At 42.7% G+C, this 12027-nt stretch overlaps 1 protein-coding gene, 1 non-coding gene and 1 pseudogene across 26 annotated transcripts in view; all 3 read left to right on the forward strand.

The window, feature by feature from the left end:
- The window catches only part of TEX14 (testis expressed 14, intercellular bridge forming factor), a 150175-nt gene that overhangs the window by 63914 nt on the left and 74234 nt on the right, over positions 1–12027 (forward strand). The gene's annotated exons all lie outside the window — the stretch shown is intronic.
- LOC147352697 (small nucleolar RNA U3) lies at positions 7366–7581 on the forward strand. Its single transcript, XR_015148458.1, has one exon. It is a non-coding gene; the product is annotated as a small nucleolar RNA U3 (small nucleolar RNA).
- Positions 11131–11333, forward strand: LOC147352698 (small nucleolar RNA U3; annotated as a pseudogene).

A 12027-nucleotide genomic window follows, 5' to 3' on the forward strand; every position in this document is an offset into this window, starting at 1 on the left:
ATGATGAGAAACACTGGACTGGATGAAGCACAAGTTGGAACCAAGATTGCCCGGAGAAATATCAATAACCTCAGATATGCAGATGACACCACCCTTATGGCAGAAAGTGAAGAGGAACTCAAAAGCCTCTTGATGACAGTGAAAGAGGAGAGGGAAAAAGTTGGGTTAAAGCTGAACATTCAGAAAACTAAGATCATGGCATCTGGTCCCATCACTTCATGGCAAATAGATGCAGAAACAGTGGCAGACTTTATTTTTTGGGCTCCTAAATCCCTGCAGACGGTGACTGCAGCCATGAAATAAAAAGTCGCTTGTTCCTTGGAAGAAAAGTTATGACCAACTTAGCATATTAAAAAGCAGAGACATTACTTTGCCAACAAAGGTCTGTCTGGTCAAGGCTATGGTTTTTCCAGTGGTCATATATGGATGTGAAAGTTGGACTATAAAGAAAGCTGAGCACCGAAGAATTGATGCTTTTGTACTGTGGTGTTGGAGAAGACTCTTGAGAGTCCCTTGGACTGCAAGGAGATCCAACTAGTCCAGCCTAAAGGAAATCAGTCCTTGAATGTTCATTGGAAGCACTGATGTTGAAGCTGAAACTCCAATACTTTGACCACCTGATGGGAAGAGCTGACTCATTTGAAAAGACCATGATGCTGGGAAAGATTGAAGGCGAGAGGAGAAAGGGAAGAGAGAGGATGAGATGGTTGGATGGCATCACAGACTAAGCTCCGGGAGTTGGTGATGGACAGGGAGGCCTGGCGTGCTGCAGTCCATGGGGGTCACAAAGAGTCAGACACAACTGAGCCACTGAAATGAACTGAACTGAGTCTTATTCTCTGGGGTTTTTAAGCGTGTTTTTGTTTCTGAATGTTTTTATTTTTTCTTTGAAGGAGGAGAATGTTGTGTGTGTGGTTTCTGCATATATTTAAGCAGGGGTATTTTTCTTTACTTTTTTTTTTTTTTTTGCTATTCTCCTTTCCTGTTAGTAGTTTTTCAGTGCTTTCTTTCATAGTATTTTTCAAGGTGATTCGTTGATCTCTGGCAGGTAAGCCATTCCTCCCTCCCCCCACCCTCCACAAAGATGGTTTGTTCTCTTCCCCTCTCAGTATTATGATTTTTTTCTTTTATAATTATGTTGGCTTCAGTTCAGTTGTTCAGTTGTGTCCCACTCTTTGCGACTACAGCATACCAGGCTTCCCTGTTCATCACCAGCTCCTGGAGCTTGCTCAGACTCACGTCCATTGAGTCGGTGATGCCATCCAACTGTCTTGTCCTCTGTCATCCCCTTCTCCTTCCGCCGTCAGTCTTTCCCAGCATCAGGGTCTTTTCCAATGAGTTGGTTTTTCACACCAGGTGGTCAAAGTATTGGAGTTTCAGCTTCAGCATCAGTCCTTCCAATGAATATTCAGGACTGATTTCCTTTAGGATGGACTGGTTGGATCTCCTTGCAGTCCAAGGGACTCTCGACAGTCTTCTCCAGCATCACAGTTCAAAAGCATCAATTCTTTGTTCCTCAGCTTTCTTTATAGTCCAACTCTCAAATGCATATGTGACTACTGGAAAAAACATAGCTTTGACTAGACAGACCTTTGTTGGCAAAGTAATGTCTCTGCTTTTTAATATGCTGTCTAGGTTGGTCATATCTTTTCTTCCAAAGAACAAGTATCTTTTAATTTCATGGCTATAGTCACCATCTGCAGTGATTCTGGAGCCCAAGAAAATAAATTCTCTTACTGATTCCATCATTTCCCCATCTATTTGCCATGAAGTGATGGGTGAAAGTCATGTTCGACTCTTTGAGATCCTTCTCCAGACCAGAATACTGGAGTGGGTAGTCTTTCCCTTCTCCAGGGAATGTTCCCAACCCAGGGATCGAGCCCAGGTCTCCCAAGTTGCAGGTGGATTCTATCAGGGAAGCCGAAGTGATGGGACCAGATGGCATAATCTTAGTTTTTTGAATGTTGAGTTTTAAGCCAACTTTTTCAGTCTCCTCTTTCACTTTCATTAAGAGGCTCTTTAGTTCTTTTTCGCTTTCTGCCATAAGGGTGGTGTCATCTGCATATTGAGGTCATTGGTATTTTTCCCGGCAATCTTGATTCCAGCTTGTGCTTCATCCAGCCTGGCATTTCTCATGATGTATTCTGTATATAAGTTAAATAAGCAAGGTGACAGTATACAGCTTTGATGTACTCCGTTCCCAATTTGGAACCAGTCTGTCGTTCCATGTCTGGTTCTAACTGTTGCTTCTTGACCTGCATACATATTTCTCAGGAGGCAGGTCAGGTAGTCTGGTATTCCCACCTCATTCAGAATTTTCCACGGTTTATGGTGATCCACACAGTCAAAGGCTTTGGTGTAGTCAATAAAGCACAAGTAGATATTTTTTCTGGAACCCTCTTGCTTTTTACGATGATCCAACGGATGTTGGCAATTTGATCTCTGGTTCCTCTGCTTTTTCTAAATCCAGCTTGAACATCTGGAAGTTCACAGTTCACGTACTGTTGAAGCCTGGCTTGGAGAATTTTGAACATTACTTTCCTGGAGTGTGAGAGGAGTGCAATTGTGCGGTAGTTTGAACATTCTTTGGCATTGCCTTTCTTTGGGATTGGAATGAAAACTGACCTTTTCCAGTCCTGTGGCCACTGCTGAGTTTTCCAAATGTGCTGGCATATTGAGTGCAGCACTTTCACAGCATGACGTTAGAATTTTCTATAGCTCAGCTGGAATTCTGTCACCTCCACTAGCTTTGTGTATACTGATGCCTCCTGAGGCCCACTTGACTTTGCACTCCAGGATGTCTGGCTCTAGATGAGTGATTACACCATTGTGATTATCTGGGTTGTTAAGATCTTTTTTGTATAGTTCTTCTGTGTATTTTTGCTACCTCTTTTTACTATTTTCTGCTTCTGTTAGGTCCATACCATTTCTGTCCTTCACCATGTCCATCTTTGCATTAATGTTCCCTTGGTGTCTCTAATTTTCTTGAAGAGATCTCTAGTCTTTCCCATTCTATTGTTTTCCTCTATTTCTTTGCATTGATCACTGAGGAAGGCTTTCTTATCTCTCCTTGCTATCCTTTGGAACTCTGCATTCAGATGGATATATCTTTCCTTTTCTCCTTTGCCTTTTGCTTCTCTTCTTTTCTCAGCTATTTGTAAGGCCTCCTCAGACAACCATTTTGCCTTTTTGCATTTCTATTTCTTGTGGGTGGCTTGATCACTGCCTCCTGTAGAATGTCATGAACCTCCATCCATAGTTCTTTAAGCACTCTATCAGATTTTAATCCCCTGAATCTGTCACTTCCATGGTATAATCGCCTGTTGGTTTAACTAAATGCAGTTTAAAATACCCTCCACCCAAGTATCCTGTGTTTTCCTTTTTGAGTAAAGGCTTTTTGTGTTTTACCTTTTTCTGGGTGGATGAGGCTAGGAACAAGCCATAGGAATGGCTTTCTGGATGGCTAAGTGGGTAAAGAATCCCCTGCAGTGCAAGAGATGCAGTAGACGTGAGTTCAGTCCTTGGGTCAGGAAGCCACTGCAGCGTTTTTTTTTTTTTACTCCAGTATCCTTGTCTGGAGAATCCAGCCCCCTGGCCAAAGGATCCTGGTGGGCTACATTCAATAGGGTCGCAAAGAGTCGGACACCGGACTAAGTGACTGAGCATTTCCCACATATTGCAGGGAAATACATACACACCTTTGATACTCAACTGGTTGACATACAGGTCTTGTTATGAGTAATAAGATAGGAAGAGTTACAAGGAAAATGGATTCAAAGTAGCTTTAAACATAATTTTGTTTTAGGGCTTCCCTTTGTGGCTCAGATGGTAAAGAATCCACCTGCAATGAGGGAGACCTGGGTTCAGTCCCTGGGTTGGGAAGATCCCCTGGAGAAGGGAATGGCTACCCATTCCAGTATTCTGGCCTGGAGAATTCCATGGACAGAGAAGCCTCGCAGTCTATGGTTCATGAGGTCCGTGAGGTCGCAAAGAGTCAGATGCAACTGAGGGACTTTCATTAGTTGTTTTAAGATGGTTTGTTCTTTCTCCCCCTCAGTGGTATGACTTTTTCTTTTATTATTATGTTGGTTTAACTAAATGCAATTTAAAATCAGCCAAGAAAAAATAAACAGTCAATCTAAGATAGACTTCCAGGGCAGTTCAGTGGCCTGGGTTCAGTCCCTGGTCAGGAAACTAAGATCCCACATGTCTTCAAGTGCAGCCAACAAAAAAAATTTTTTTCAATCTTAAGAAAGAAATGGAAAATTTTATTCGTGCCAACCTGAGGATAATAACCTATGAGACAGTCTCTCAGAAAGTTCTGAGGACTATTCTGCTATTAGAGGTCAAAGTACAGTTACAGAAGTTTTTGAGACAAAGGATTATACCTCAAATTAACACGTTGACAGTTTATATAGTCCAGCAAGGTGAATTGTGGGTCATCGTGACCCCTTACAGGATTGAGAAAAGGACCCCTAACAAGTTACCTTACTGGTGCCAGGAGGAAATCAATTTTTTTTAGGGGGGAGGTACATAGGAATTCTTGTGTCAAAGGCAATCTATTAATGTATAATACAGATACATAATGCACGCTAAAGGGGAGTGTTAGTGGCTCAAATGGCAGGGAAAATTTGGTATACTTTTCTTGTTCTGTCTTAAAAGTAATTTTTTTTTCATCACCGATATGTACTGCTCATATCTACGTTCAAGTGAGTAACCAGCAGAGGTTCTAAAAGTAAAGAGTCAAATTAAAATTCAGGATTTTAGAAGGTTAAATTAAAAATGACAGTAATAAATAACCTCATCCACAGATGCTTGGTGTCATATTTATAAGGTTAGAAAACTAATTTGATACATCCCAGCACACCTTGGTCTTATAGGAGTCAGGAAGAAGTGTTAGTGTCTTTTAGAGACAGAAGATAAGAGCTTCAGATTAAGTATTGATTTGTAATAGGCTAAGAATGTGAAGTCTTAGTTCCTTAAAGAAAAAATAAAAACTCTTAAAGAGTATTCAGATTTTTAAAAGTTGTATATAAAACGGCATTTTGAAAATGCATTTATATGTTATTTCTGAAAAGAGAAGAATGTGGAAAAAATGCCACCATCAATAAAATGTGGGAGACTGCATCAAGGTAAGGGGCTAGAGATACAGTGGTAAACAAGACCTGAATCTGTTACTGAACTCAGGTCTGGCAGCCGGCTGCTTGAAAATCAGTGCTCAAGAGGCAAGTGTTGGTAGAAATGGAAAACATTGCTTTTAATCAGAATACCAGCAATCTGGGGAGAAGCTGGACTCACATCCCTGAAAACCAGCTCCTAGGTTCTGCTGGGCCATAAAAGTTTTTAACAGGGAAAAGGGAAGTAATCTCAGTTAATGGTTGGAGATAGGGGGTCAGAGTCATCATCATTATACCCCCTGCTTGCAGGCTTGTTGACTTCTTGTTATTTTTGTTTAGATGCTATCTTGTTTACACAGTTTGTTCCATACAGTTTGAAGATTACTAAAGGGGAAACTGGGGAAGAGATCTGGCCACCTGTTAATTATTTATTCTTCATTTCTACATCTTTGATATACAGAGAGAACCAACAGGTTAGGCAAGGTATTGTGTGATCAAAAGATACGGAAGGGAAAAAAAAAAGATTTGGAAGGTGTGCTAGGGCCAGGAGATGAGTGGAGTGTGGGGATGCCTAGTTTAAGGTTACTTGCTGTATAGCTTTGCTAAAGTGACAAGACAAAGGGGACCTCCTGCAAAGAGCTCCTGCAAAGAGCTGCCAAAAGGTGCTCACTCTTTTTGCTTTAAACACCTCACAGTTTAGAAGGGAGAAGTAAATGCATTTATAACACAGTAGGTAGAGGCACTTAGAAAGGTAATTAGGGAAACAAAACACAGTGTGGTCACTGTTAGCTGGGAAGCTGAGGGGAAGCATCCAAAGAGGTAAGGAGAGCTGAGAAACTGCTCAAAGGAGGCCAAAGGTTGGCGTGGAATGTGAGGGGTCCCCAGAAAGGTTGGAGGAAAGGAGAAAGGATACGGAAGGGCTGAGACCAGAGACAAGGGGCTCTTGTGTGAAAATGACTGGAAGGGACCTTATAACTCTTTAAGACTTAAGGAACTGCTCAACTAGAGGTGGTAGGATGAGATGAAATGATAGTCACCTTATTCATGTTCATTTCAGTTCAGTTCAGTCGCTCAGTCTTTGCGACCCCATGAATTACAGCATGCCAGGCCTCCCTGTCCATCACCAACTCCCAGAGTTCACTCAGACTCACGTCCATCGAGTCAGTGATGCCATCCAGCCATCTCATCCTCTGTCGTCCCCTTTTGCTCCTGCCCCCAATCATGTTACTGTGATGCAATGAAAAAATGTGGTTGATTCAGAAAACCACGGACTGCATGTTCACAGAGCACTGTGCTTTCTGGCATGCTGGAAGACCTGGGGCAGAAACGTCTTTACAACAGGAAGTTAAGTGACAGTTACACAGCATCGTAGGTAAGGTGTGTTCTTTGAGGAGAAGCTGGGACTAACTTTTGCCACAAGTAAATGGTTTGGCTTCCTGTGAGATGTGGAAGCCAGGAAGATCAGTCATTCACGACCAAAGTTTGAGATGGTGTATGTAATGCTTTCTTAGAGAAATGAACTTGACTGGAGCTCAGGCCGCCTGATGCAGACACCGTGGTTTTCCAGAAAGAACCGGGCTTGATCAAGTGCCACAGGTACCTAGTAGCACCTGTGGTTCCCTTGAGGAGCTTTGTGACAGGTGCTCCAGCCAGCTGTGTGAGAATGGGGACATAACCACACCCTTTCCCTTTAGAGCAGGAAGTGAGACCATGGGTTAAAATGCCTTATTCGTGGAGAAGACGTTCATAAACCACCGTGGGTGCCTTTGTTACTATGCAGGATTAGACTAGTTCTCTGTGTTTTCTCCTCCCTCCTCGCCCCCACCTCTCTTTCAAGACAAAAGAAACCTGGCCTCTCCAAGCAGGCGGACTTCAGCAGGCAGAGGCCGTCCACGCGGACCGGTGGCAGGAAGCGTGCGCTCGGCCTGCAGAGGGGCGCGGCGACCCTGCCTGGGTGCGGAGCTCGGGATGCGGTGGCTGGGGCGACGGCAGGCTGGAGTAGGAGTCGGAAGCGGCCGCCTGCGATTGGGTGCCAGGAAGCCGTATGCTAATGAGGCGTACTGCGGCTTTGAAGTGTTTCTGGGCTATTTCCGAGCGAATATGGTATTTTGAAGTTTGCCGTTTTACCAAGTTTCAGGATGTAATATGGAAAATGTTTGTGAGGCGGCGAGGGGAGCGACACAAGTGTGGCCGTCAGTAGAAAGTGAGCGGCTCCCGCAGACCCAGCAGCGGCTGGCCGGTAGAAGTTAAGACTATACTTTCAGGGATCATTTCTATAGTTCGTTACTAGAGAAGTTTCTCTGATCGTGTAGAGCACCCGAAACCACGAGGAAGAGACGCAGCGTTTTCTCCTGAGCGTGAAGTTGGCGTTTGGTGCTGCTTGATGCAGCTGCCATCGGCCGTTGATGATCGTTCTTCTCTCCCGTCTGGGAGAGTTAGAGGGAGAAAACGCCGTCTGAGTGGTTTCGTTCCTATTATGATGCTCTGAAAAGTGAGACTTCGTTGGCTTTGGTAATCTTGTTATCTGTATGAGATTTCTTTTAGGTTCTGTTACGCGGTGTTGTGTTTGGAGTAGGCTTGGCTTGGCTTCCTCCTGTTTCAGGAAGTGGAACACATGGCAAGCGTTTGCGGAGCACTGTAAGGGGTTTTTCAGTGATTGTCTTATTTGTAAAAGTGAACGGTTAGAGTTACTTTAACGCTGTGGACTGTAGCTTTAGCATCTAGTCATTCCAGTGAATGTTCAGGTCTGATTTCTTTTAGGGACTGAGCGGCTGGATCTTCTTGCAGTACAAAGGGACTTTTTCAACACCATAGTTCAGGTCTTCGGCACTCAGCTTTTTTTAGTAGTCGAATTCTCACATCTATATGTGACTACTGGCAAAACTCTTTCTTTGACTGGAGTGGACTGTTAAGGGTTAGTTATGGTTTTTCCTTCAAGGAGTGAAGGTGTCTTTTACTTTCATAGCTGCAGTCACCATTTGCACTGTTTTTGGAGCCCAAGAAAACAGTTCATCATTGTTTTCCCATCTATTTGCTGTGAAGTGATGGAACCAGATGCCATGATCTTAGATTTCTGAATGTTGAGTTTTAAGCCAACTTTTCCACTCTCCTCTTTCACTTCATCAAGAGCCTCTTTAGTTCCTCTTTGCTTTTTGCCATAAGGGTGGTGTTATCTGCCTATCTGAGATTGTTGATATTTCTCCTGGCAATCTTGATTCTAGCTTGAACTTCATTCAGCCCACCGTTTCGCATGATGTACTCCGCATGTAAGTTAAATAAGCAGGGTGACAATATACACCCTTCACATACTCTTTTCCCAATTTTGAACCAATTTGTTGTTCCATGTTTGGTTCTAACTTGCTTCTTGACCTGCATACAGATTTCTTGGGACACAGGTCAGGTGGTCTGGTATTCCCATCTCTTCAAGAATTTTCCAGTTTGTTGTGATCCTTAGCGTAGTCAATGAAGCAGATGTAGATGTTTTTCTCGAATTCTCTTGCTTATTCTATGATCCAACAGATGTTGGCAATTTGATCTCTGGTTCTTCTGCTTTTTCTAAATCCAACTTGAACATCTGGAAGCTCTCAGTTCCTGTACTGTTGAAGCATAGCTTGGATAATTTTGAGCATTACTTTGCTAGAGTGTGAGAGGAGTACAATTGTGCAGTAGTTTGAACATTCTTTGGCATTGCCTTTCTTTGGGATTGGAGTGAAAACTGACCTTTTTCAGTTCTGTGGCCATGGCTGAGTTTTCCAAATTTGCTGTCATATTGAATGCAGAAATTTAAGAGCATCATCTTCTAGGATTTGAAATAGCTCAACTGGAATCCCATCACCTCCACTAGCTTTGCTCGTAGTGATGCTTCCTAAGGCCCACTTGACTTTGCACTCCAGGATGTCTGGCTCTAGATGAGTGATCACACCATCGTGGTTGTCTGTGTCACGAAGATCTTTTTTGTATAGTTCTTCTGTGTATTCTTGCCATCTCTTCTTAGTATCTTCTGCTTCTGTTAGGTCCATACCATTTCTGTCCTTTATCGAGCCCATCTTTGCATGAAATGTTCCCTTGGTATCTCTAATTTTCTTGAAGAGATCTCTAGTCTTTCCCATTCTTTTGTTTTCCTCTGTTTCTTTGCCTTGATCGCTGAGGAAGGCTTTCTTATCTCTCCTTGCTATTCTTTGGAACTCTGCATTCAGATGGATATATCTTTCCCTTTCTCCTTTGCCTTTAGCTTCTCTTCTTTTCTCAGCCTCTGCAGACAACGTTTTTGCCCTTTTGCATTTCTTTTTCTTGGGGATGGTCTTGATCACTGCCTCCTGTACACTGTCATGAACCTCCATCCGTAGTTCTTCAGGCACTCTATCAGATTCTAATGCCTTGAATCTATTTGTCACTTCCACCCTATTACCGTGATTTAGATCATACCTGAATGGTCTAGTAGTTTTCTGTAGTTTCTTCAGTTTAAATTTGAATTTGGCAATAAGGAGTTCATGATCTTAAGCGCTCTCTTAAGGTTACTATTTTCAGTCTTACGTGCTAGTGTAGCAGCGGGGTCGTTCATCATGAAACTCGTTTTTTGTTTTTTTAAACATATATGTGTCATGTATATATTTAATATATGTGTATGTGTGTGTGAAGTCGCTTCAGTGTTGTTTGACTGTGACCCTGTGGGTTGTAACCGGCCAGGTTTCTCTGTCCATGGGGTTTTCCAGGCAAGAACGTTGGAGTGGGTTACCATGCTCTCTTCCAGGGGATTTTCCCGAGCCAGGGATCAACCACATCTCTTACATCTCCTTCATAGGCAGGCGGGTTTGTTCCCACTATCGCTGTTCATTAATGTTAAACCCCTTTTATTCTCTGTTACTATTCCTCATCCTCTGGGGTCTGGAAGGATTTTCATGGCTGTACTTAAAAAAACTTGTATCTGTACCTTTTCAAGAGATTGTTGAACCTTGAAAATTAATCCTTTAATCCTATTTATCGCATATTCCTTTTCTCACATTTTCATTTATTTCATCAAGGATATTTGCTTGATTGTATTTGCTTCTTCAAAGTTTTTGATTACTTTTATTTTACATAAATTTCCATTTCCTCTATTTTTAGGGTTATTTTGAAGATTAAATGGTGTGATCCATGTACATGGCCTGGAAGCACTGTAGAAGTAGTACTTAGAAATACTATTACAGTACTATAGAAATAGTAGTTTCCTAATGAACGAGGGAAACCACATTTAAGTAATTTTTTTTATTTTGTTAGGAGTTGAGGTACATAATCTTTCTTACTTACCTGACAGATTTTTTGTTCTTTTTACTCATGTCCGACTCTTTGGACCTTAATGGCCAGCAGCCTACCTCGGCTCCTCTGTCTTCTGCTCTCTCCCGGAGTTTGCTCAAATTCATGTCCATTGAGTCAGTGATACTCTCTGACCATCTCATCTTCTGCCTCCCTCTTCTCCTTTTGCTTACAAAATTTACCAGCATCAAGGTCTTTTCCAATGAGTCGACTCTTCCCATTACGTGGCCAGAGAATAGAATAGAAACTTCAGCTTCATCATCAGTCCTTCCAATGAATATTTAAGGTTGATTTCCTTTAGGATTGACTGGTTTGGTCTCCTTGCAGTCCCAGGGATTCTCAAGAGTTATCTCCAACACCACAGATTGAAAGCCTTTATTCCTCGGGCCTCAGCCTTCTTTATGGTCTAACTCTCCCATCCGTACATGACTGCTGGAAAAATCATAGCTTTGACTCGGACAGTATGAAAAGGAGGCCAGGTAGCCAGTGCTTAAAAGGCCCAAACTCCTTGGTGCTCTGGGATAAACCCTGTGCCTTTCTTCACCACAGCCTGTGTCAGTAGATTGGCTTTACTGCATGTGGACCCAAGTTTGGTTTGGTACCAACAGTTTGAAAATCATTTATATGGTATTTCTGAAATAAGAAGAATGTTGGAAAATGCTGCCATCCATAAAAAGTGTGTGGCTGCCATGGATCCAACGGAGGTTGCCAGGTTAAAGTCAAGACTGGTTTTAGGAGTTATTATTTCTATAATCTGCTATTACTAGAGACGTTTCTGTGTGGAGTCCTCGAAATCTGAAATCCACAAGGAGGTACGTTCTCTTGAGTGTCAGCTCAGCTGTTGGTGCTGCTAATTGCCATTTGCCGCTGATGACTGTGCATTTCCTCGGGAGGAGTATGAGGCAGGGGACTCTTCTGAGTGGTTCACCCCCTGTTACTGTCCCAGAAGGTAGATGGATATTTGCCATTAGGAGCTGTTTTCTGTATTTTTTTTTTCACATGTTCAAATTATACAATACTTTTTAACCTATGTAATAGATGTTGTGTTTTCTTCCCCTACCTAACTTTTGTGTAAGCTGTGGTTTTTCTTTCTTTTGACCACACCATGCGGCCTATGGGATCTTAGTTCCCTGACCAGGGATGGAACCCACACTGCCTGCAGTGAAAGCATGGAGTCTTAACCACTGGACCACCAGGGACGTCCTAAACTGTGATTTTTTCCTTGAAATGAAGGAAAATTTGTCGGATGCAGTTTGGTGTTTTAGTTTCCTGATTGAATTTATGGGTATTATGATTTGAGGGTTTATTTTCATGCTTGGGTGGGCCGACCAAGGGTATTGAAACAGTTACTTTCCCCTTCTCTACTGTCCTATTAGCCAGGTCACTCCTTCCTGACACATGTAGGCAGACCCCTTCCTGTCCTTTACGGTGATTTATTTCTCCATATCTCAGTTCAAGGTAAGGAAATAAGACATGTGTGTGAATGCTAAGTCACTTCAGTCCTGTCTGACCCTTCGTGACACTATGGACCATAGCCTGCCAGGCTCCTCTGTCCTTGGGATTCTCTAGGCAAGAACACTGGAGTCGGTTGCAGTTTTCTCCTCCGGGGGGATCATCC

Source organism: Bos grunniens, chromosome 19 (assembly GCF_055505025.1).
Source record: "Bos grunniens cultivar Pamir isolate PY7600 chromosome 19, Bosgru_T2T1.0, whole genome shotgun sequence".
Taxonomy (NCBI): domain Eukaryota; kingdom Metazoa; phylum Chordata; class Mammalia; order Artiodactyla; family Bovidae; genus Bos; species Bos grunniens.